The 22,355-nt window shown below is 38.2% G+C and overlaps 1 protein-coding gene across 3 annotated transcripts in view; it reads right to left on the bottom strand.

The window, feature by feature from the left end:
• DISP1 (dispatched RND transporter family member 1) overlaps positions 1-22,355 on the bottom strand; it is a 91,991-nt gene that overhangs the window by 57,671 nt on the left and 11,965 nt on the right. Inside the window, exon 1 of one of the 3 annotated variants that reach the window (XM_051783543.1) lies at positions 10,772-12,412. The exons of the other annotated variants lie outside the window; for them this stretch is intronic. The gene's annotated coding sequence lies outside the window, so the exon portion shown is untranslated. Of the gene's footprint in view, positions 1-10,771; positions 12,413-22,355 lie in introns of those variants that run through there. 3 annotated transcript variants of the gene reach the window in all.

Below are 22,355 nucleotides of genomic sequence, written 5' to 3'. Positions count from 1 at the left end.
AAATCAGCAGAGCCAGAAACTTGGAAGACTACTTTCTAGAAGCAACAGTCTAGATAGGGCAGGGCAAATGTCTGCACCTGTCCTGTAGGCAGCCTCAGCGTGCAGAATACCTGCCTGCACAAACACTGCTTATCATGGCAAGTTCAGATGTGTAGGACAGGTTCAACATATAACCAAGAAGTTGCTGTGGGATGAACAGTTAGAAGCCTGTCCTATATGCTTACTGAAGGGATAAAGACACATTATTCAACCCCATCTGCAATGGGATCTGAGATCAGTTGTGAGTACCAGAAATCAAAATGCCTGAAACACTTTAAATGCTGTATCTCCTCTGACTATCTAAACTCACCAAGTATCACAAATCTGGTTTACAAAGCAGGGAAGCCAAGGTGTGTTGTATGTCACTAACTACAATTTGGAAATATTTCCCACATAGGTCAATATGTCTCTAACAGTATTTAAGAAACTATTTGACAAGATTGACCTTATAGACTTTAACCAGAAAAAGTGAGAAGCAAAAAGGAGAACATGCTTAAATGCCACCAACAGCCACATATATTATACCTAACAGGGAGAGAGATGTTTCTATGACCTGGTCCTGGGATGTAAATATTTCTCAAATCAGAAATTAAGACACTTTTGCTGTCTCTGAAGAACAATGACAGATAAGCATAAAAAGAAATACGAACTCTCATTTTATCTAGTTCATGAGCAAGCTACAGAAGGTAGGTTTTCTTATCAAAACTATATGGAGGAAAAAAAGCATGTTTCCAAATAGCATTACTGGATTTTGTTACTTTTCTAAGCTAATAATGGAAATAATACTAACCAGCTATATTGAATATTATAACTTTTCAGGATTATAATGTGACTTCAGGTTTAACAGCTATCAAAAAATGCAAAATATTTCCAAAGATAAGTGTAATCACAATAAAATTATCTACTTGTTTGGTGCATTGAGCAACACATCTGCTGGCTTCAAAACCAGTAATTATAATAAAATTTTAAAAAGCTGAAAAAAAGTCTGAACTTTTCCTAGTCTCCTAACTGCAGTAACCAAAGGTTAAACACTCCTGAGGACAGGACCAAACTCTTTAAAACTCTTTATTCCATCCAATTATGTGCTTTCCCACTTATGTGGTTTAAAAGGTATGCTTTCACCAAATCTGAATTAAAAGCAGAGAGATAAGGCAGCTAGCCAAACTGAAAACCTGTAACAGCCCCAAAATTATGTGGGTATACAGCAAAGAAATACGTTGCTAAGACTGACTAGCAAGGTAAGAATTCCCACCTTCAGCTGGAAAAGCAGTTTTAAAGAACGGCCAAGGTTAATTTGCACAGTAATAAACAGTCTTAAAAAGGGGAAATATTTAAAGAGAGACATAACAGTCATGTATATATGGTAAGTAATGTCCAGACAACAGGCCACAGATACAAGCCTTTCAGAACAGTTAGTGTCTGATACTCTCAGGAATGCAAGATACTCTCCAATGCAAGAATATATGATGTCAACTCTGGAAAGCAAAGGCAAAATGAAACAGAATGAGAAAAGGCACCTGGAAAGAAGTAGCCCAGTTCTAGGTGGGATGATACCACTCTGAAAGGTGCTGCATAAGGAGAAGGGCAATTTAAAATAGCTCTTTGTGTTACTCTTCAATAGAAGATTTCAATGATAATGAAAACAATTCTGAAAGGGAAACTGAAAAATAATCCCACTTCAAGCTAGGTAAAAAAGAGAACGTGTTCACAAGAAGAGATGCAAATACTTTTTGCACTTTCTTCCATCCATCAGTGCAGAACACAATCTAAATTTTAATCGATGCTCCTCACTAAAAGCTAGAAAAGAGATCACTTCCTGGTTCTGGGTTAGTTACCTCGAACACAAATGAGCTGACAACTGTTAACAGCAGTCTTCCCAGTACAGAAGAATTAAAACCTCCCAGAGCCTGCACAAAGCAACCCTTTCCTTCCTTACCCATCCAACAGTGTGACTCTTGAGAAACAGCTGACTGCACGCACAATGAAGTCTCTGCTGGAAACCAGGCTCATGTGTTACATTTGATGTACTTCAGGCAAGTGAAAGTCTTCATTAGGACATTCCAAAGGGGTTTCCAGGAACAGCAGCACACTGAACCAGGGGCTAAAGGAAGAGGAGTTGTCAGCTGTAACTGCATCAGAAAGAAAAACAGGAACACACTTCCCGGGGTTTTTTAAATTACACTTCAAGAGTTATTGTTACTAATAGCTGCTCCAAGCTGTAAAAACTGCAACCTTGGAGGGCAAAAGTCAAAGAAACCCTACTGGTTTTCCCCGGATTACTCACAGAATTAATAAGATCATTTGGGAGGCAGCCTTGAGGTTATCAGGAATCTCTTGTCACATGCCTACAGCAAACTTTTCCAGCATTTCTGCTTACAGCTCTTTAATGAACTGCAGCACTGAGGCAGAAATCCCCTTGCCTGCTAGTAGGTTGTGCTGGAAAGTAATTTGGCTACCTATGTATTTTGTGTTTCCAATAGCAAAAAAAAAATGAAATGATAGGTCTTTAGAAGTTTTCCATTAAATGGTTCTAAAATATCTTTTTTAGAATGTATTCACCCCTGAAAAATAAATGTCAAAGCTTATATAACAATATTATTACTGCCAATAAAAGCAAATTATCTTAATTATTCAGTACATAATCAAACAGAACATTGCTTTAAAATACCATACAATGTGTTCCTTTTGGAAATATTTTTTAAAGCAATAGGCCTCAGGCAGGTAGAAACAATACAAACAGTGAGAGTTCTGTAGCTGAATTGAGCACTGCTGTTTTGACACACAAAAAATCCTAAATATCAACGGAACTAAATGGAGAATATGCTACCAACAGATTCTTGTAGGGTTTTAGGCACAGGCACGTCTTTACTACACCCAGTTTAGGCACTTTGAGGATTTTAGCCCAACCACTGCCAGCCACTGTTTGTGCACAACTATCTCATATGCTGAGCACCTGGCTCAATGAAGTTTCCCACAAAACAGATGCCAAGGTGGATATCACAGCATCAAGAACATGGCTTGACAGACAGAAGCTCAGACATCCACTGTGAATTTGTGATGGGAGGTCAGCAAGAGAACAACCAAAACTGGTATCCCCACTACAGGACACCTTCACAATATGGCCACAAGAATAAGCTGAACCAGGCAGAGATGAGACAAATAAAAATGACAATACACATGGTAAAGTAAGACTTCAACTTACCCTAAATGTGAAGTCAAAAACCCAGTACTGCTGGAAGTCTGCATTTGAAAGTGCTACACATCTGAAAGTAAATCTTATCTTTTGGACAAACTTTCTGAGAAGAAAATGAAAGGACTCAAAGAGGGTGAATAAGTCTGGGAGCCAGAATAACATTACAGAAGAGCAAATACTGAATGTATTATATCATCAGGTTAGAACCCAAGGATCTGCCTTAGATAAGAGCTGGGTATAATAATAAAACCCTTAAAACTTACTTCCCTCCCTAAAAGTCAAAAAGAGGCAAAAATTCCTGAAGCACCTTGTCACAGGTAAGAAGATGACTTAAGTTTTTATCAGTTTGAGAGAAACCAGTATTTGTGGAAGGATTGTGCTGGTTCAATCAGCACATTCTTTGGAGACTTAAGATAATCAGGCATTCACTGTCACAGCTTAGAACAACGTTTTGCAATATTTGACTTCCCCTCTTACATCCCAGGCAATCTAAAATAGATTCCAAGCAAGAGGAAAAAATAAGGTTCTTTAGCCAGTCACATCTGTTTTACTTGAAAAAAGTTATAAGCAGCACAAATCCAATGCATCACGAGGCAGAGGGAGCACAGACATACATGTAGAGACACATACACTTAGTTTCCAGAACAAAAAGTTAAGTTGGGATATGGAGTGAGGTTGTGTCTCAGCTGCTGTACGTGGAAGTTCACTGTCCTGAGAAGGGTTAACAGGGCAAACTTATTGACCACTTCAACATGCAAACCTATGCATGGGTATTTCTGCACATTAGAAATAGCCTTAATGCACTGTCTGTGATATTCTAAGTCATAAATCTTACTGTGTGCTGTTTTAAGAAACCCCATGACCCCACTGTTGTCTGCTATCTGGGCACTGCTGATTCACTATTTGCATTCACATGCTGCAAAAACTGCTGTCCCATGCAACCTTCTGCATCTGAATGCAGCATCTTGTTTGTCCTGGCATGAACTTTCGCCCACTCTGGACTGACAATGCTTTTTGCACAGTAAAAGCTTAAGATGAGGTTTAGAAATTCCTTTATCAGGGCAGATTCTCTCTCTCTCCAATCTGTGTTGGGGGACAGAAAGGAAGGAAGAGAAGAGAAGACAAGCAATGCTTTTAATAAACTCTTAGAACAGAAAAACATTAGTACATATAATTTTGATACATCAAATTACCAGCTAGCTAGACATTTTGTCAAAAAAAACCACCAAAAACAAAGGGTATCTGTTGCTTCCCCAGTACTGCTACACCACCCAACTAGGAGAGGTGCATGTCCTGCCTTGGACTCACTGACTTCAGTCCAATCCCAACAGCAGCTCTTGGCCTCACTCTTCCATTTGTAACACCTTCTCTCCATCAGCAGTAACATGAACCAAATTTGTCATCTGAACAGGCTGGAAACAGCAGCTCACCTGCCTGCAGAGCTGTGCTGCCTTCAGCTGCCTTCAACTTCTGGCAGCTGCTCAGTACAGACATCCTTATATCTGAAGGATGCTTTGTGAGTTTGAGCAGCACAGTGTCAGCAGGAACACTTCACAAATGGGACACACATACACTGGCTGGTGACACCCATGGCACAGGGATGAAGCAGACAAAGAATTGCTTGTAAATCTCGTAGGCTATGAAAGAAAACTGTCCTGGAGAAGTCACAGCGATAAGATGCAAGGATAATTTCCATCACTTGAAAATGATAGTCACATCAATCTCCTCATCTCTCAACCTTAAAAAAAAAGACAGAAAGTTTTAAACTATGAAAAATATGTGTCTGTCTTGGAGCTACTGGGACTGGCATCACAGAAGTTTAAGTTAGAAATGGACGTTTTCCTTTCCCAAAAGCCTCATGGCTGGTAGTATCTGGAGGCATCCCTTAGTTTTCTTACACTTTTTTTGTAGACTTGAATTGTTTTTGAGCAGTGGCTCCTGGGTGCCTAGAATTGGTACAACTTTTCTCTTAAAGGAGAGTTTAGGGTTGTAGTCATTCTCTTCCCATACTTTGCTGATTATTCACCCAAACCAGTCATACCAATGGAGTTTCAACAGGGACCTCCCATCCTCTTGCTGTTTTTGAGCCAACCATAGAGTTATAGCCATAACTTCACCCTACCATTATCCAGAGAGCCCAGCAACTACTAGCCCAACATCTGTACAACTCCTTAAAATTCCCCTGCAAATCCCTCTATCAAATAGGTTAACATTGATTCCCCCCCCTTTCACATCACTTGACCAGCAGCCCCGTCTTTTAGTTTGTCTAATACAATTAAAATCTAACTTCTACATTTTGTGTAAGATGACTTCCTGTCAGAACTATGTTTAACTTGGCACTTTTAGACCAAGACGCAATTTTTACCTCACAAAATTATTAGGAATTATCATCGCATTTCCATTTTCTCTGGAATGGATTATTATTATTTCATCTGCAGTATCTTCAAGCAAAAATTTTCAAGTCTGAAACAACACAGTAGAAGAGAACAACATCTACTCTCTGTATTTAAGTTTAGATATTACCAACAAAACAAGGCAATTATCAACAAGTAGCTTTTTAAATATTTATAAAACTGAGTATTAAAAACCGAGGAAATTTTAAATGGCTTCTTAACCTCAAACCAAGGCACTTGCAAAGATACCAAAACACTAAACATATGCATGCAAAATGGTTCAGAAAGTAACTATAAAGCTTAGATATTAGGAATAAGAAATGAAGATCTCCAACATGCTAGTTGATAATCAGCTTCAGGCAGTATCCAATAAAAAAAGTTATCAGGTAACTTTTTCACTGCTCATGTAAATTGAATGGATGGCTTGATTTCAGTACTAACAGGCTCAATGAGTCAAGAATTTCTAGGCACAGAGATGCCTGTTTCCATTGCATTAAACCACCAAGATGACTTTTTTTTTTTTTAAATAGAAAGCTCATTTCTCCCCAGCAAAAAGCTTTATTCATTAGAAAACTCGGGACTGATGAGAGGGGAGCAGACTTGCCTTCAAAAATGGCCTGAAGTTATCTCAGCATACCTCAGATTACCACCAGGCCAGAAGACCCCCAAGGATATTCCAGTCAAGGCCTTCATGACGCAGTTTGAGCTGGGTGCACAAAGCTACATGAATTATCAGTCCAAGAAATTGTAAGCATCATGCTGATCTCGCCTGCTACATGAATATAAAGTACCTTACTCAGTACCCAAAATGTAATCAAACCTGTATAATTCAAGTAATCCAAAGGTAAATATTTTTGTGCAAACGACGGGAGATTTCTAATACTCTTAACACTTGATTTACATCAGGCATATGATCTCATGTTTCTATATTCTTTATTTGAGGTGGAAAATAAACTAGTACAAACTACTTGTACTCATTTATGAAGATCACATGTCTGCAAAGGATAATCAGGAGAGAGAGATCAGAACAAAGTTTCTCATTATCAGTATCAGAATACCATACCACTTCACATTTTCTATATAGGTTTTTTCCATGAAATCCAATTTTTCTTAAAGTTTAGAAGAGTTAAAAAGTAGTTATACCTGGACTGAAAAGAAACAGAGTTTGAACGGATCATTCTCACAAGGGAATCTCAATGTAAATGTCTTAAGTGGAGTTCTGCTTGGAATTTCAACAAGGTAATTAAGTACAGACCACTTCAAAGTGGGACATGTCTATACTGATCACTGGTAGATACAGCATTGCAGAATGGGAGTCAGTATTTCCAACAACATTTGAAAAAATATAGATTTTTTTTAAAAAAAAACATTGTACTCCACAAGAAGGACAAGAATAGATTGACAGAATACTTGAGCAGCTCTGCTTCTCATTTTTTTAGCTCACATTATTTATGCCCATATACAAAAGTTTCTTTGGAAGCACCAGAACTTAGCTGTTGGCTCCAAATACCTTAAAGTAATTAGATGGTTTTAAACACTAGTTATGCCATGGTTTCTAATCTTTCTGTGCAGATTGTAGGGCACTGCAAATCCAGCTTGCTTTCTCTCCAGTTGACCTTCAGTAGCACCACACCTGAACTTGTCCTGTTTGAACTCACAGGTATGTGTCAGAAGTCCCTCTTCCATGTCACACATGATACTACCTTTTTAAGATATGTGTGCCAATATATCAGCTTCCTTAGTCTGTCTGCTCATTTTCTGCTCTCAAACTCCAAGCTTTTGTGGCAATTAAGTGAAAACACTGTTCTGTGCCATACATACATTGCTATATATTGCCTAGATTCTGCCACACATTGTCCAAATTGCCCTGAAGGTTTATTGTTTCTAATAAACTCTTCCTTCACATTCACTGACTCCCTCATAAGATTTCCAAGTCACAATTCCTCTTCAGAAAAGCTAAGCTGTCAATATATTAATCTGTCTGGTGCAGAAGTGGGACTTAGACCATTCCTTCCTTTCAGTCTGCAAGCACAAGTGAAACAAGTGTTTAATCACAGTATTAGAGAAAATAATTGGCTGCTGAGCTTCAATAACACAAGCAGTAGGGCAAGTGGCCACTATTTTGGCAAAAAAGAGTTACATGTGTTATATCATATCCAGATTATTTTAGAAGGAAAAGGGAAAATTCAGTTGTCTTTATCCTAAAATAGAATTTATGCTTTTGAGTTTTCTGTTTTCAGGGAGTTTTTTACAAATCAATCTGAAATTCTTCATTTATAACAACTAATATCACAATGCCCAAACAGATGTATTTGCATCGAGAATATATTTTGTGGACTGAGGTTCACAGACCAAGTGAACTGAAACTTTGCTTGAGATTATCTCAGCCAGTTGCAAATAGATTCTAGGTGCACTGTCAGAACTGGGAGTACAGGCTAAAAGCCCTGGCTCACTCTCTGAAGACTCCGACAGAAAGCAATATTTCACTTGTAGGATGGAATACACAAAGAAAAATAACATACCTGTCTTTTACAACAGAAAATAATTTTGATAGATGACCAAACAGGCTACGCCTCCAAATTACCACAACAAGATTCAGAGTGGGTTTTGGAGGTTGTTTGTTTGTTTTTAAAATATAAACATATACACTGCTTTTCAGCCATATTTTGCTCAATAAGCTTCATAAAAAAAATGCCATATTCTGCAGATTTGCAAACTGAGACCATATGTGAGCATTATGCACACCACAACAAAAAGCACAGCCGCCTGCTCAGCTGAACATCTCTTCCTGCACATGTACACAGATGGAGGCAGCTGCTGCCACTAAATAACTCACAGAGCTAAAATGTGTCTGAGAAACTCTGCTCCATTCCCCAGCCAGGATGTGCTCTTGTGAACTGCTGTATAGGATAGAGAGTAAATGCAAGTAGTGAGGTGGTTTGTCATTCCCTCCCCAGGTCATGAAATAAGCTATGAAAAGATACTCATCTAGCTTTGAGAAATGAAAAGAGTAATACAAATGCTATTCTCTCCTGTAATTGCTAAGCTAAGCAGAAACACAGTATGTACATGCTTCCATTTTACAGCACAGCACAACCAAAAGCTAGGGTTTTTTGCACCAAACCATTAAAACATGCAATTTGCCCATCAGGTCAGTGTAAGAGGAGGAAAAAAAAAGTAGTGTCTGCAACACCAGCTTATACTGAAAAAACAAGGAGGTGGAAGGATGAGGTAATGGAAAAAGAAAAAGCAGTTTATCACTCCTCTCACTCTCTCCTCACAGAGGACTTTGAGCACTCAGGAACAGCAGAGGACTATATTCCTACTCATGACCTTTCTTTGAAAAAGTGCAGTACAAAGTCTCAAAAAGTAGAAGCCAGGGAGGAGGCAGAAATCTGGCATTCCAGCACTCCCACTCCCAGCTTAAAACTTCAAGGCAGACTGATAGCTATTTCACAGTCTGCTGATTTGCTCTACTTTTCATGAACCAAAAATGCTTAAGAAATTCTAAAGTAATCTCTGTTTAATGTCTCAGGTTAATCATGTTAAAATTTTGCTTCTAGAATCTTTAATGTCATCAATGGCAGTAGTGGAACACTGAAAGTGAACGTTCAGTAAGAAACAGAAAGCTAGGATTCTTCTTGCTGGATGAAAGTGAGCCAGAAGTCCCTTTTCTTGATTACTTTAGAGGCAGGCTGGTTTCATACAGTAGCAGAAACTACATGTAAATCAGTACAGAAATTACACAGTTCTCTCCAACATTGACCAAGTTATGAGAAACCATTAGCAGTGGTGCTGAAGCATCTGTATTTATGCATTAGCAAAGGCATTACTGCTTTCTGCAGCTCATGAAATCATGTCTCCTGTAGAAAGTAGCTATAATGCTACACACTGCTGCCTCTATAACTGCAGGTACTTACATTTCTGTGATTGAAATAGAGGAATGATTGTGCTGAATTAATTCACAAGATAAGAATTTCTCAAGCCTCAAAACCAACAAAATATGATTCTTCAGAGAAAAGTATGACTGTCACAAGATGGACAGTGCTTTCCCTGGAAGTTAAGCCATAAGTTCATAACTATGAAAGGTTTTTTTACTCTTTGTATAATGGAGTCTCTTATTTTCAGGTGAGTTTCAGATATGGCAGAGGCCTTACCTCTATAACATCAATTCTGCAAAAATATGGTCAAATTTTCTATGCTTCTTATAATCCAAAAATTGCAATATTTGCATTTCTATAAGTTTATTTGCTTTGTAGAAGTAGTTAGTGTTGGACACTGCTTTTTCATAGCTACTTTGCAATTAAATGATTAGAACTTCCATGGCTCACAGGAAGAACACACAGTATATCTCTGATCTTTAGGTACTATTGTGTAGTTCTACTTGGAAATGCAGAAGGTAAATATTTCCAGTCTGCTATTCAGCCACTGTCCCTTTAAAGATGTTGATGGGGTAATGTGAACATGGGAACAGGAAAGCACACACATGCAAGCTTCAATTTGCAAGCTTCACTCCGTGTTCTATCACCTAAAAACCCCATACATTTTCCATTTCTAGAAAGAAACTGTGCCAGTATCTTCACCCAGATGGCTGTACTTTTTCTTTCATCAAATGGAAAAGGGTTAATTCTAAATTTCAAGTAAGTGTTCCTACAGTCATCTCCAGACTTCACTACTTATCCAAGCAATGAAGCAAACAGGAGGAAAAAAACCAACCAAATCAGCAATTCCATGAATCACATAGAAATTGTTTTGCTTCCACTGACATGATCAACGTTTAAGTTAAGCATTGATGTAATCTTAAGGCACACCCTCCTCTACTGCAAGACCTCGCCCTCCACAGTTTGTGCCTAACTTCCATCCCACCCAAGGACAGTCATTAGGGTGCAAATATACATATATTTGCACTATAGTTTAAATCATGTAATTGTTCTACCTGCTTTGTAACAGAGTCAAATCAGATATAACAATAATTAAAAGAACAATGAAAATAATAAAAAGATTCAGTAAAAAGAATCCTCGTTTACTTAATTGCCTTTTAAATCTGATAAATTCAACTTTTCTGCTTCCAGTTCTTCAGAGGTAGTAATGGCTCATTTGATCAGCTCTTATTTAGAGAGTCAATTACTTTACTAGTAAAGTTTACCTTTAATGCAACTGCCATCCGAAACCTCTTCACTGTTGTTCTTCATGGATTCCTCAGGTCCTTCTCTCAAAAGTAAAGTGCTTGTCCATGCTGCAGCATCTTTCTCTAAGTCCTCGCTTTTCTTCTTCTCTACCAGTATCCAGAAACCAATTCCCAGCCACAGAATTTCCATCTAACCTTCATCTTAACTCTCTCTAGCATAATAACACACTTGTCATTCTGACTGTTAACGCTTTCCCAGAAGGTGAGGGAAAACCTGCCCATCTATACAAAAAGGCACTGAAGTTACACAAGGTATTCCCCTTGCAAGGAAAAGGAGTACACTATACTGAAAATTCTATGGGGAATAACTGCACAGAGAAGTCAGCCAGAACTGGGAAATTCTGTCCTCATTGCCTCAAAGACTTAGGCAGTCTCACACATTCATGAGACTTGCATGTTATAGTCCCACCTCATGTTGTTTCCCCCCCAGCTGCCTCCTTCTCATGCATTTGCATACAGCACCTTCATTTTCTTCCCTGTACCTCCTGTGCTTTGAGTAAGATTGAGTTGGAGGAAGCCACCAAGCATTTGGCATATGGAAATAACAAAGCAGGAGAAAGAGCAAAGCCTTATTACAGACAGATGTTGTTGCTCTTACTGGAGCTCCATGCTCAGGAGTCTCATTAGAAGGAATATTGTTCCCAGTTGCAGCCTAACAGTGGAGAGAAATACAACAGAAACAAGGCAAGCTCTCTGCTCCTGAACAAGAGAACATTCAATAAAAATCTAAATTTGGCATCTTGATGTCTTTGAAATCAATCAGCCTTTAGAATTCACTGCCACATGATGCTATCCGTGGAATACAGCAAGGTTTAGTGCACTGTAAATTTTTATGGACAAGAACTTCTAGCTGCTCATACTATTAATGCCAACAGAAAGACTATTGGAAGAGAGGTAAACATCCTCTGTGTAAGGTGTTAAGCTTTTCACGCCTCTGGCTTAAACCATAGCAAATAGCTTGACACTCTCTGAGGTAAGATTCCTTATGATAGGATTCCAGTCCCATCCCTGCCCCACCAGACCTGACTGGTGTTCTTCAGCCCCCAAACCGAGCTCCTTCTGTTGGCAAAGATCACAGAAAACCATTCTCCCTCAGAGCCCCTCATACTGAGTTATATTCCCCCCTTCCCAGCAAGCCAAGCTGCCTCAAAGGTGGACTTGACACAGGCCAGAGCTGGTGCAAAGACAAGGCCACTGCACTGGCTCAGCTGCAATGTGCAACTTCAGCCCCAGGACTGGAAGCGATTACCTGCTTGCTGAAACATTTGTCTTAATATTCTCTTTGAAAATGACATTTGAAAGGTGTGAGTCTCTCTCCATTTATTCTAAAGGGAGCCTGAGTGACTGCCATTGGCTAGTCCTTGACCATTTGACCTTATCCATGATAAGCTCTCTCCTAAACAATTAGACCAAGATTCCCCCAGCAAACAGATTCTTTCAACTACCTATGACAGCACTTTCTGCACGTTCTTACTAAGCTTGCCTTTTCTCCAGCTTAATAAAGGTGCACTCTCTTTTCTTCCTGCTTATTCTGTTCCTGTTCCTCTGCACTTGCAAAAGCATCGTTCCCCCTGTACATACCCAGCATTCTGACAGGCCTTGTACAAGTAAGGACTTGGCTTCTTTCGGCCTTCTCGCTGCTATTCAGTCCTCTGCCATCTCTATCTCATCTCTACCAGAGTATTAAAACAAAGTAGTGAATAAATTGGTACAAAAAAGGGGTACTGAACAGCTCTCCCCTTATTAGTAAGCTTTTCCTTGCCCTAGGCTAGATCAGATGTTTCTTTCCGTGTTTGTACTAGCACCAACTTAATATTTAGTATTCAGTATCAAGATTATGGTGCTACCACATAGTCATAAGTCCCAACTAAACGCTCTCAAGAAATTTAAGTTCTAAAATTAGACAAAAATAACATTTTTTAAAATCTCTAATGTCTATTAGAACGGGAGAAAATATTTAAAAAAAATAAATATGACGGAAGCAGTTTCAAAGCACAGTATAATTATATATGAGTTTCTAGCATTTCATGATCATGAAATGAAGTTCTTCCTTACACTGAATTGTGACGAACTGTTTCTTTTCATGGTTGAAAAATATACAACCAGTACTACCAAAAAATCTTCAGCTGAGGCAAGGTATCTTGAGTTTAACCATAAGAAAGGGCAAAAATCTTTTTCCCTATTACAATCTTGTGGTCAGGTAACTATTACATGGCCTAGCAAAAAAAGCTTAAATAAATATGAATGTATTTCTAACCTGTAGCTAAAGGTACCAAAGCAAACATGCATCTGCATCTGTTCCATTATTTCCATTTGCAGAACGTGAAGGTATAAATACACTATGTTTTCTTCACCTGCATGCATGTGAGAAATAAGCCATTCCTTTAATTCAGTCTCAGAATTGTAGCCATTCTCCATATGCTTTAGTACATGAGACAAATCAGCTAAAACATCCCAGTAATGAAACCACAAAAGAAATATTTCAGAGACAGAATATGGGAGAAGAGGAAAGGCAGACTGCCTTTCAAACCCTTCCCAGAAGGGCAGCTTCATTATCATATCTCAACTTTTCATTATCTGACATTTGTAACCTTTAATTCAAGCATTCAAATAAAAATTTCATGGCATACAAAACTGATGTTGTAAAACGTTATATTTCTGTTCAAAGCTTAAAGAAAGTTACAGAATCCTTATAAAGTCAGTGAAAAGAGTATATATTGTACATGAGATACCACACATTGAATTAATAGAACAGATACACAGCAACATAATACTTGCAAAAGATAAAACAATTTACTTAAGTTCAGCTTGGCTATACACCTTCTACATAACAACATTATTCCTAAAAGGTGATTATATAAAATCAAGTATTGGGATGAAACCCTCAGAAGCTACCCAGACCTTTAGCCACTCTCAGATCACTGCTTCCTGCTTATGATAGAGGGATTTTTTTAGGAACACCTGATTTTTGTCAATTAAACTTCTAAACTAAATCACTTCACTAAGGTTACAACTGTGAAGCTGAACCCATCAAAATTCAAACTTATTCAGATAGACAGTTCAGTAATTCCATCTGAGCAGGGTTTTTTTGGGTTTGTTTGTTTTTGTTGGTAGTTTTGTTGTTTTTTCTTTGTTTTTTTTTTCTCCTAGAAGTGCTGGTTTTCCCTAGCTGAAATAACTGTGCATTTCTATAGCCTAAATGAAGTAATCTAGTCTTTTCCTAATTGCCACTTAAACCCAAATCACCCATCAGGACCAAAAAAAAAAAAGCAAAATACAAACACCAAGACCTAAGATTACTCTGGTAAACACCACTACTGGGACTCTGCATACCCAGGCCAAGCAACAACCACAAGAATGCAGTTTGGACACCATGAAGCTCTTGATATCCAGCCCCCCTGGCTCCCCAGCTGACCCCTGATCACCCAGAAGGTTTCAACAACTTCAGCAAGTTTTCCATGAGACATTATTGTGACTACAGCATGACTCAGAATAAGGAATCTTCCTCTTACTGCACTTTAATAATCTCCATAAATGTAGAGCTACAGATTATTTTATTCGTCAAAGACCAAGTCCCCATGCTAATTTTTATCAGATTTTACTGCCATCATCTATCAAGACCAACTTAAATATCTTCCCCAAAAGCATTTTTTAAATTAGATCTTGTAAGCAACATACAAGTTCTTTACTTAGAAGAGGCTCTCATTTTGCGCAAGCTTAAGATACTGAAAACTATCTAATAAGTACACTGATTCTGGGGTAGTTGATTCTTTATTCATGTAAGTATTAGAGCTCAAAATTGTGTTTCTTCCCAAATAACTGAAACAGCTCTTTAACAAAGTAGCAAATTTAATACAGCACAGATATTGTCACTGTGTCCTTTTAGCAGGTAATTTCATTTCACCAGTGCAAATTTTATTGTAACTACCTTCTACTGCTTCTCTCCTCTCAAACTTTTCTTGTTTCATAACACTCTGGCAACCCAACATCTTGCTTTGAAACAGCTTTGAAAACCTGGCTTATGGCCAACTTGCAACTGATACTACAGTTTAAATACCTTCCTAGCAAAGTTGCAAAAACTTCAAAACACTCTGGGATCAGTCATTAAAATGTTTTTGTTTCAGTTACAACACTAATGAAAACCAAATGTCTACATTTATTTTAGCTGGCTTAATGGTCTGGGGATTTCACTTAAAAGAAAGGTCTGAATCAACCCTCATTTACTTGACTGAACAGATTAGCACAACAACATTGTAGAAAGATATGGATAATATTTTTAAAAGATTTAATAAGAGTGTTTCAGCCACAGATTCAATTAAGGAGGCCCAATTAATTGCCTCAATTTTATTCTTCTTCTCTAAAGTCTTCAATTACAGTGCACCCGACATGATGCACATTTAGCTGCAAGTTTAAAAGGCTCAATTTGCCAACAGATTTAAGACACAAAACTAATGCTACGGCTACAGGGTATAGGCTACTCCAAACTATGTTTCTACTATCCAAACAAGGTACAAAATAACAGCCCCTGCCTGAAGTTTAAGCCATCCCAAAGTGTCTGCTTGTAAAAGATACCACTGTGTTCTGCAAGTGTATCTCTCAGTTGTACACATGCCACATTCAGTGAACATGGGAATATTCTGGTGGGAATCATAGCATGCTAAACGAAATGCTTCATACAAAGCTGTCTTTCAGCTGCAAGCTATGACATTCTGCTGCTGGTTTAATCCATACCCTCTACAATCAAGTCAGCAAATTCTATGCTGGTTTTGTACAGCCTTAGCCATCTACAATGAACTAATGTTTCAGCAACATTTTATCCCTAAATTCATTTTTGAACACTTTGTACATACTCCTCCACAGCAAAGAATATCAAAGTTCTGCTAAAACAAAACCAACACAAGCTGACACAAATATCTACATTTTCAGTAACAACATTGTTGTTCATCATTTGTATCTCAAGATATCCGGAGCATGCACCACCTGTTTCCAACTAGCACTCAAACTGTTCAACTGCATGTTAATGACAGCTGCTAAAAAGTCTAAAATATCAGGGAAAACAATTAAAAGTTTAACTGCAGCTCTGCAGGATTGAGGCAAGCCACAGTCTTCTGCTAAATATGAGTCAGTATAATACATACAATGCTCTAATAACGTGTATTTGCACTTCAGACTCCCTTCAACACCATTATAACTGTAAGGTTCACAGGAATGCCAGCATTTGTGGGCAACAACTGTTTCTAGGACAGGAGAGTGAGCAAGTGCTCTGTGCACTAACAGAGTTTTACAGACCTAAGAAATCCCCAGCAGAGAGTCCCCAGGACACATCCCTAACATGCACATCCATGCTATTTAGCCAGAAACATAGAGCAAAAAACCTGCCCGAGAGGTGATACCAAATGCACAAATGCCAACCCAAAAATATATTTTAAATAAATGAATCTCAAATTATGAATCTCTTATTCCCTAAAATATGTAAAAGCTTATATATAGGAAGAAATTAAAGGTTACAGATCACTGATCAGCCAATAAGTAGGCTTTATAACATCAATTTTAAGTGCATTGCCACTTTACTTGAAAGTGCAGTTTACTTATGAAAACTGACATTCTTGCCATGCCTTGAAAAGTATGTAGAGCTCTCTGTGTGTAGAAATCCTTCTTTCTAGCACAGCAAGACACTGAAAAGAGTAACTTTTTATGTGCTTAATTCCGAGTTTCACAAAAAAATCACATCCTCACAGTAATTCTATTAATTTTGCTACTTAAGAGGTTCCTTTACAGACATTGGGATATAGAATTCTAGCACTAAATAGCTTATAATAGGAGAAAATAACAATACCTAAAATTAGTACACTTAATGTTTCATAAAAAAACATAACACAACATAAAAGGCATCCAAGGCCTTAGGTCTCTGCCCTGGTCAGGACTTTATAGGTGATGGACATCACATCGAGAGCCCCAGAAGCAAAGAATCCATTCTCAAACTTTCAGCTGAATTATCACTAAAAGTAACAGGTAGGAAGATTAAATAATTCAGCTATTTAAATGAGAATGAAAAAATATGGTAAGAATAATTTCTTATTCCTTTACTTTGCAAATCCACACACCTGCTTGCTACTACTTTGGGAGAGAATCAAGACATACTGTTTAGACAGTCATTTCTCTTACATGGATAAGAACAGTATGAACTCAACCACACCCTTCAAGAAACTATAAAAATACCATTTCTCAGTATGAATTTTCTCAAACCCTGGCAGCCTTACAGAACAGTCACATACACAGTTCTAGCCAGCAAAGAGGTCCCCTATAGAACTTTCAGACATATACAACAACGCCTTCATTAATTAAACTCAGCATACCTACCTATCATAATTTCTCTCAGGTATTCAGCACAGAAGATTAATAAAGAGCATGTGGATCAAATAAAGAATAACAAATCTCTGCAAAAATACAGTTGGAGAGAAACTCCTGCTATCAAGTACTGTTTGCACAAAGCAGCAAAGAAGTGCAAATCACAAACTCTCAGGAAACTCCCACATCCCATCTGCAGACAAGGGGAATTTCAAGGTTTAAACCTAACCCGTGGTTTGGGACAAACTTCTCAAATGTGAATCTTTTAAACAGTAACGCAAATTTATTCCTCTCTCGAAGGAAAATACTTACATCAAAAGTAGATTACAGAGAAACGACAATAATTAAGTCTCATAAATTCGGAATATTAAGATTGATTTTTATGGCTCATAGAACAAGCTTCGATTTCTTGCATTAGATAAGGAATCTTATGTGAAAAAACTGAGGAAAAAAACAGATAAGTATTAAGTAAACCAGAATCTAACAGATGAGCATTCTCACTTTAATGCCTCTTCTAAGTGGCTATTTAGTTCCAAATGTACCTCATATCCCATGAGCTGTTCCAGAAGAGTAATACAGAGGCAAGTGTAAGAACAAGGTGGCTGCTCAGCTTCCTCCATGTCAACACACTCATAGGAGCAGTCACCCCTTTTGGAATAAGAGAACAAAATTCTGGGTATCTTATTTTTTCCCCTGACATTCTGCATCTGAGGCACTTTCTACTGTGCAATAAGTGTTAATCTGAAAACATTTAATAGAGTGTTCCATGAATATTTAGGATCTTGATGGTTGGCAGCATCAGCATTGGAAGCTGGCTGTTGGGTCAGGCCAGAGGACTGATGGAAAATGAAGTAATCCAACAGATGTATACAGAACTTTGGATTTTCTTCCCTGTCACTAGCCCAAGCACAGTTTCCAGGTATGGAAAATAAACACATGGGATGATTGAAAAAAAACCAAAACAACCAAACACAGAGGTTTTTTATCTAGAAATCTACTTGGAAATTAGGCTTGAACTGCCATAAAAGCACACTACCCCAAGAGCATTTGGTAACTGGTGATTATCAGCAGAGACAGATTGGTATTGTCAAGACAACACCTAATAAGCATAGACTGCAAAAGGCATTCATCCCCAAGCACTGTCATGCTCTAATATCCTGATAAATTTGTACATTTGTGGTACATGGGCTATATATTAGAGGCAGGACAGGGAGCCACACCTCAAAACTTGAAGTTAAAAATCCTTTTCTCGGAGATTCCAGTGAAAATTCTCACAACTTCATTTAGTCCTAGACATGTGATTCTAGCCTCCTGAAATCCAAGCTCACTTTCTGCCCAAAGAAGTTGAACTTGTGTCAAAGAAAACTAGACTACAGCTTGCCTCACTATTCTGCAAGATAAAGGTTCTCTCTCTGGCACACACTCCTGAACAGATGTTTGGCTACAAAGAAGGAACCAACCAAACTGTATCTCCAAAGAGGTGCAGGAAGTACAGACTCCATGTTCCTGTTTCTGAGTGGAAAATGAAGGTGTATTTAGCTTGAACAAGTCACTCAAGGTTTGCACTATACCTATAAAAGCAATGAAAGAGCTCTTCTATTACACGTGCATAGCCTATAACACAGCTGTATCTGTACCCATCACCTCACAAAGACACCTCTGGCTATTGCTATGGATACTAAACCCATAGAACATCTTGTTACCTTCATTTGGAAACTCAGCTCAGACATACTGCACTAAAATTAGCACACTGAGGGTATTTCATTTACACATTTTAAAATACACATGGCATTTCTTTGCACAGACATTTCAGATTTTTGGAACACACAAGGTATAAGACTCTCACACTTCCATCAAAATACCTTTAATAAACTTTAGGTGTGAGATAACTTTAAAAGGTTGACAGTAGAGCTCGTAAGGGAACCAACTGGTACAGTTCAATCCTGCCCAGGCTTCTCCCCCTGCCTTTGATGATGAAGTGGAAGGGGACAGAGTCATTGTGGCTGTGGAGTTTCACAATTAAGTTTATCACAGCACCTAAACGAGGCTCGATTTTACCAAGACAACTGCTGCTGTTTCTTTTGCCCCAGTAAAAGCAGCCACCTATCTCCAACAGAGCTGCTTCTTTAATAGGTGTTTCTTCCTTATCTTCCACTTTCCACAAGAGTACGTTCACCTTTTCACTCAGGTCCACTATGTTGCCTCTTGACTTTTGCCTTCTCTTTTGCCTTATTTGACAAAAATAAAACTATCCATGTGTCCTGCAGCAGTTGTTTATCTTGTCCTTAAGGACTGCACAGCTTACAAGACATGAGCAGCACTTAGTCTACTTGTACCTTCACTATGACAAAGACAGGGTTCGTTTTCTTCAGCTTTCAAACATGCCTGCCCGAGCCTCTTCCAGTGTGACCTGGGAAAGGAACAAGTTAATGTTTGACTTCTGTTTTAACTTTTTCTAGTGGTTACTTAATAGCAGAGTCTGGTGTGCTGAGCAGGTAGTTTGCATGGGCTTGAAAGTCAGCAGTCTGTATTTCTGAATCAGGATTTCAGAGGTTATATAAACACATTTATCTTTGTGGTCTTTATTTTGGAAGGGGAGAAAAGTAAATGAGCAGTTAGGAAGGAGCGAAGCAGAGGATTTGGAAGGCAGAGAACTGACCAGAAACATACTTTAAGTGCTGTATTATGTAAGTAGTCTCTCCTGGTACGCATGCAGGAGTTTTATGGCTTAATTTCCTTGTTATGTCAGTTCTTAGCAAAAAAAAAAAAAAATCACCATCCCCTTTTCACCATTCATGGCAAGTCTAGGACCTCTTCTTGCCTCATGCAGGTCCATGAGATACAGCAGGTTTTACAGTGGCAATACTGCATTCCTCAGTTCTGGGCACGTGCCCTCCCTATTTAAATGCTGATTGACAGGACTCCAACACACTACACAGGGCACACAAAATCAGCAGGGTTATTTTACTGCAGAGGGAATAAAGCAACCTCAACAACTGACAAGCTAGCGCAGAGTAAAGATATACACAGGAACATCTCTGCATTAAGTAATTTCAAAGTGAATTTAATCCATTCTCAAAGCAGAGAGTAGAATTTACATTCACTGGCCAGTTAACTCCCAATGAGAACAGCATCATTTGAAAGCAGAACATTCATTTGTAAATAGTTAGCATGAACCTTCTCTACCTCACTCCTCTGTAAACAAACATTAAGAACCTGACATATCCATGGCAACTTGTGCTGTGGAAACAAGAATTGAACATAACCTTTTAAAAAATGATGCCAGTTCTTTCACAAAGAATTTACTGAACGAACTATAAACCCTGTGGGGTGACGTTAATAATAAATTTAAATGCAAACGTCTGTGGAGGTCTTAAAACAGCACCTGCAGAAAGAAGCCTGCAGGGATTTCATCCTGATGCTACCAGTTTTAACAAAGGTAAATCATTGCCCTAAAGACCCCACACACCCTCTCACTCTTCAACACTGCTGGTTTGTCCAACCAGAATGACATCATATGAGCATTGCCCTCAGCCTCACATGGAACTAAAATTAAAAAATAAATCCTTAGGCTAGCTGCATTTCTATGACAATGCTACAAGTCAAACCAGTTAATACTGATACAGCCTTCTCACTTGGAAAAGAAGTGGGATTCCAATAAAATTTGAATTCTGCAAGCTTTCCTTATAAATGAAACAAATCAACAACTAGACCATACTTGTGAATTCCTTGAGAAAGGAGCTCTCTTCAATAGTAGTGGGGGAAAAAAAGCAAAGGAAGAAAAGAGGAGTTTGCATTTTCCATACACAAAGACTACGGAAAATACCATAGTCATAGCTATTTTTCAACCTACCAAAATTTAAATTATTGTTCTTTAACCTGAAGATACTGTATCAGAATAATCAAAGACCCTAAAAATCCATGAATGAAAACCATGGGCTTACATTCTAAGTTTTAATGTGGAAAGACATGTTTGAGAGTTTTCATCTCTGCAGCTAGAGACAAAAAAAATTAATCCTTACAGCATTACATTCTGTGTGTGGAAAAGAGGGCCAGGAATTAAACATGCCCTTCAGCAAATCATAATTCAACAACATGTCTAAGATTAAGATGCTGACAGTTCTTTCTCCCAGGCCCAAGTTCCTGCTACCAGAGTACATTGCCTCTTATTCATGCATTTTAATTGCCAGGTTTAGAAAAAAAGGCATGCAAGATAAAGACTGGTATCTGCTAATGAGGGAATGGTTTATATTATATCTTAATTCTGACTCAGAGTAATGAGCAAAGCAGTCTGAAATCTAAGAATCTGATATCAAACTTACCATGGGGTAAGAGTCTAATTTCTCCCTCATCCCCAAAGCAATTTTACATATAGCTGGGGAATAAAGTTTGATTCTGGAAGTTTGTAGCCATCAGTATACACTTACTATATCAACTGGAAGATATTTACAGACATGAAATGGAAGTGAGCCAGAAGATTTATAAAAGTATTTCCCCCTCCCCTCCAATGCAATATTACTTTTCTTTGAAGAGCAGGGAGTGGAAATGAGAGAGTACAGATGTGCAATTTTGATAGCAAGACCCATTAGCATGAAATGAGAAGGTGATTAACATGGGCCCAATGCTATTAAACACTTTGATACCTTTTTAATTCGAATGCCCCTGCTTTCTAGAAAGCCTTCTAGGATTTTCTAATTCTCTAATGGTTAGAAAGGAGCTCAATAAATCTGCTAATCCTGCCTCTCAGGACTGGGAGAGAAAAACACGGTCTAGACATAGTTAATCTGTGCCTTATGAGGCACTCTAAAAATGGAAATACCATAAGTCTTCCCAAGCAATCTATTTTCTAATGCCCATTTACACCATCTTTGTTGCAGTTTAAACACATTATCAGTGGTTCTGTTGTCAGTGTCTACACTGAAAAACACTCTCCTTGTTTATATCTCACCTGAAAACAATTCTTCCTTCTCTCTGTAGTCTTCTGTTCTTAAGGGAAACAGTTCTATATCTCTGTGAATAAAATAATTACATTTTCAAGACTTTATCCTTTACTTTCCTCTATGCTCTCTCAAAGTACTGTAGCTTTTCCTGGGGTGAAATGCCTAAGCCTAGCATGGAGGACTGTCAGGTGCTGTACAGAAACTTAACCTGAATACACGTCACAGCACACCTGAGCTGTTTGCATCATCTGTGT

Source organism: Manacus candei, unplaced genomic scaffold, assembly GCF_025592945.1.
Source record: "Manacus candei isolate 608988 ecotype Guabito, Panama unplaced genomic scaffold, ASM2559294v1 h1tg000017l, whole genome shotgun sequence".
In the NCBI taxonomy this organism is placed as follows: Eukaryota; Metazoa; Chordata; class Aves; order Passeriformes; family Pipridae; genus Manacus; species Manacus candei.
This window is presented reverse-complemented; position numbering and strand designations above follow the sequence as displayed.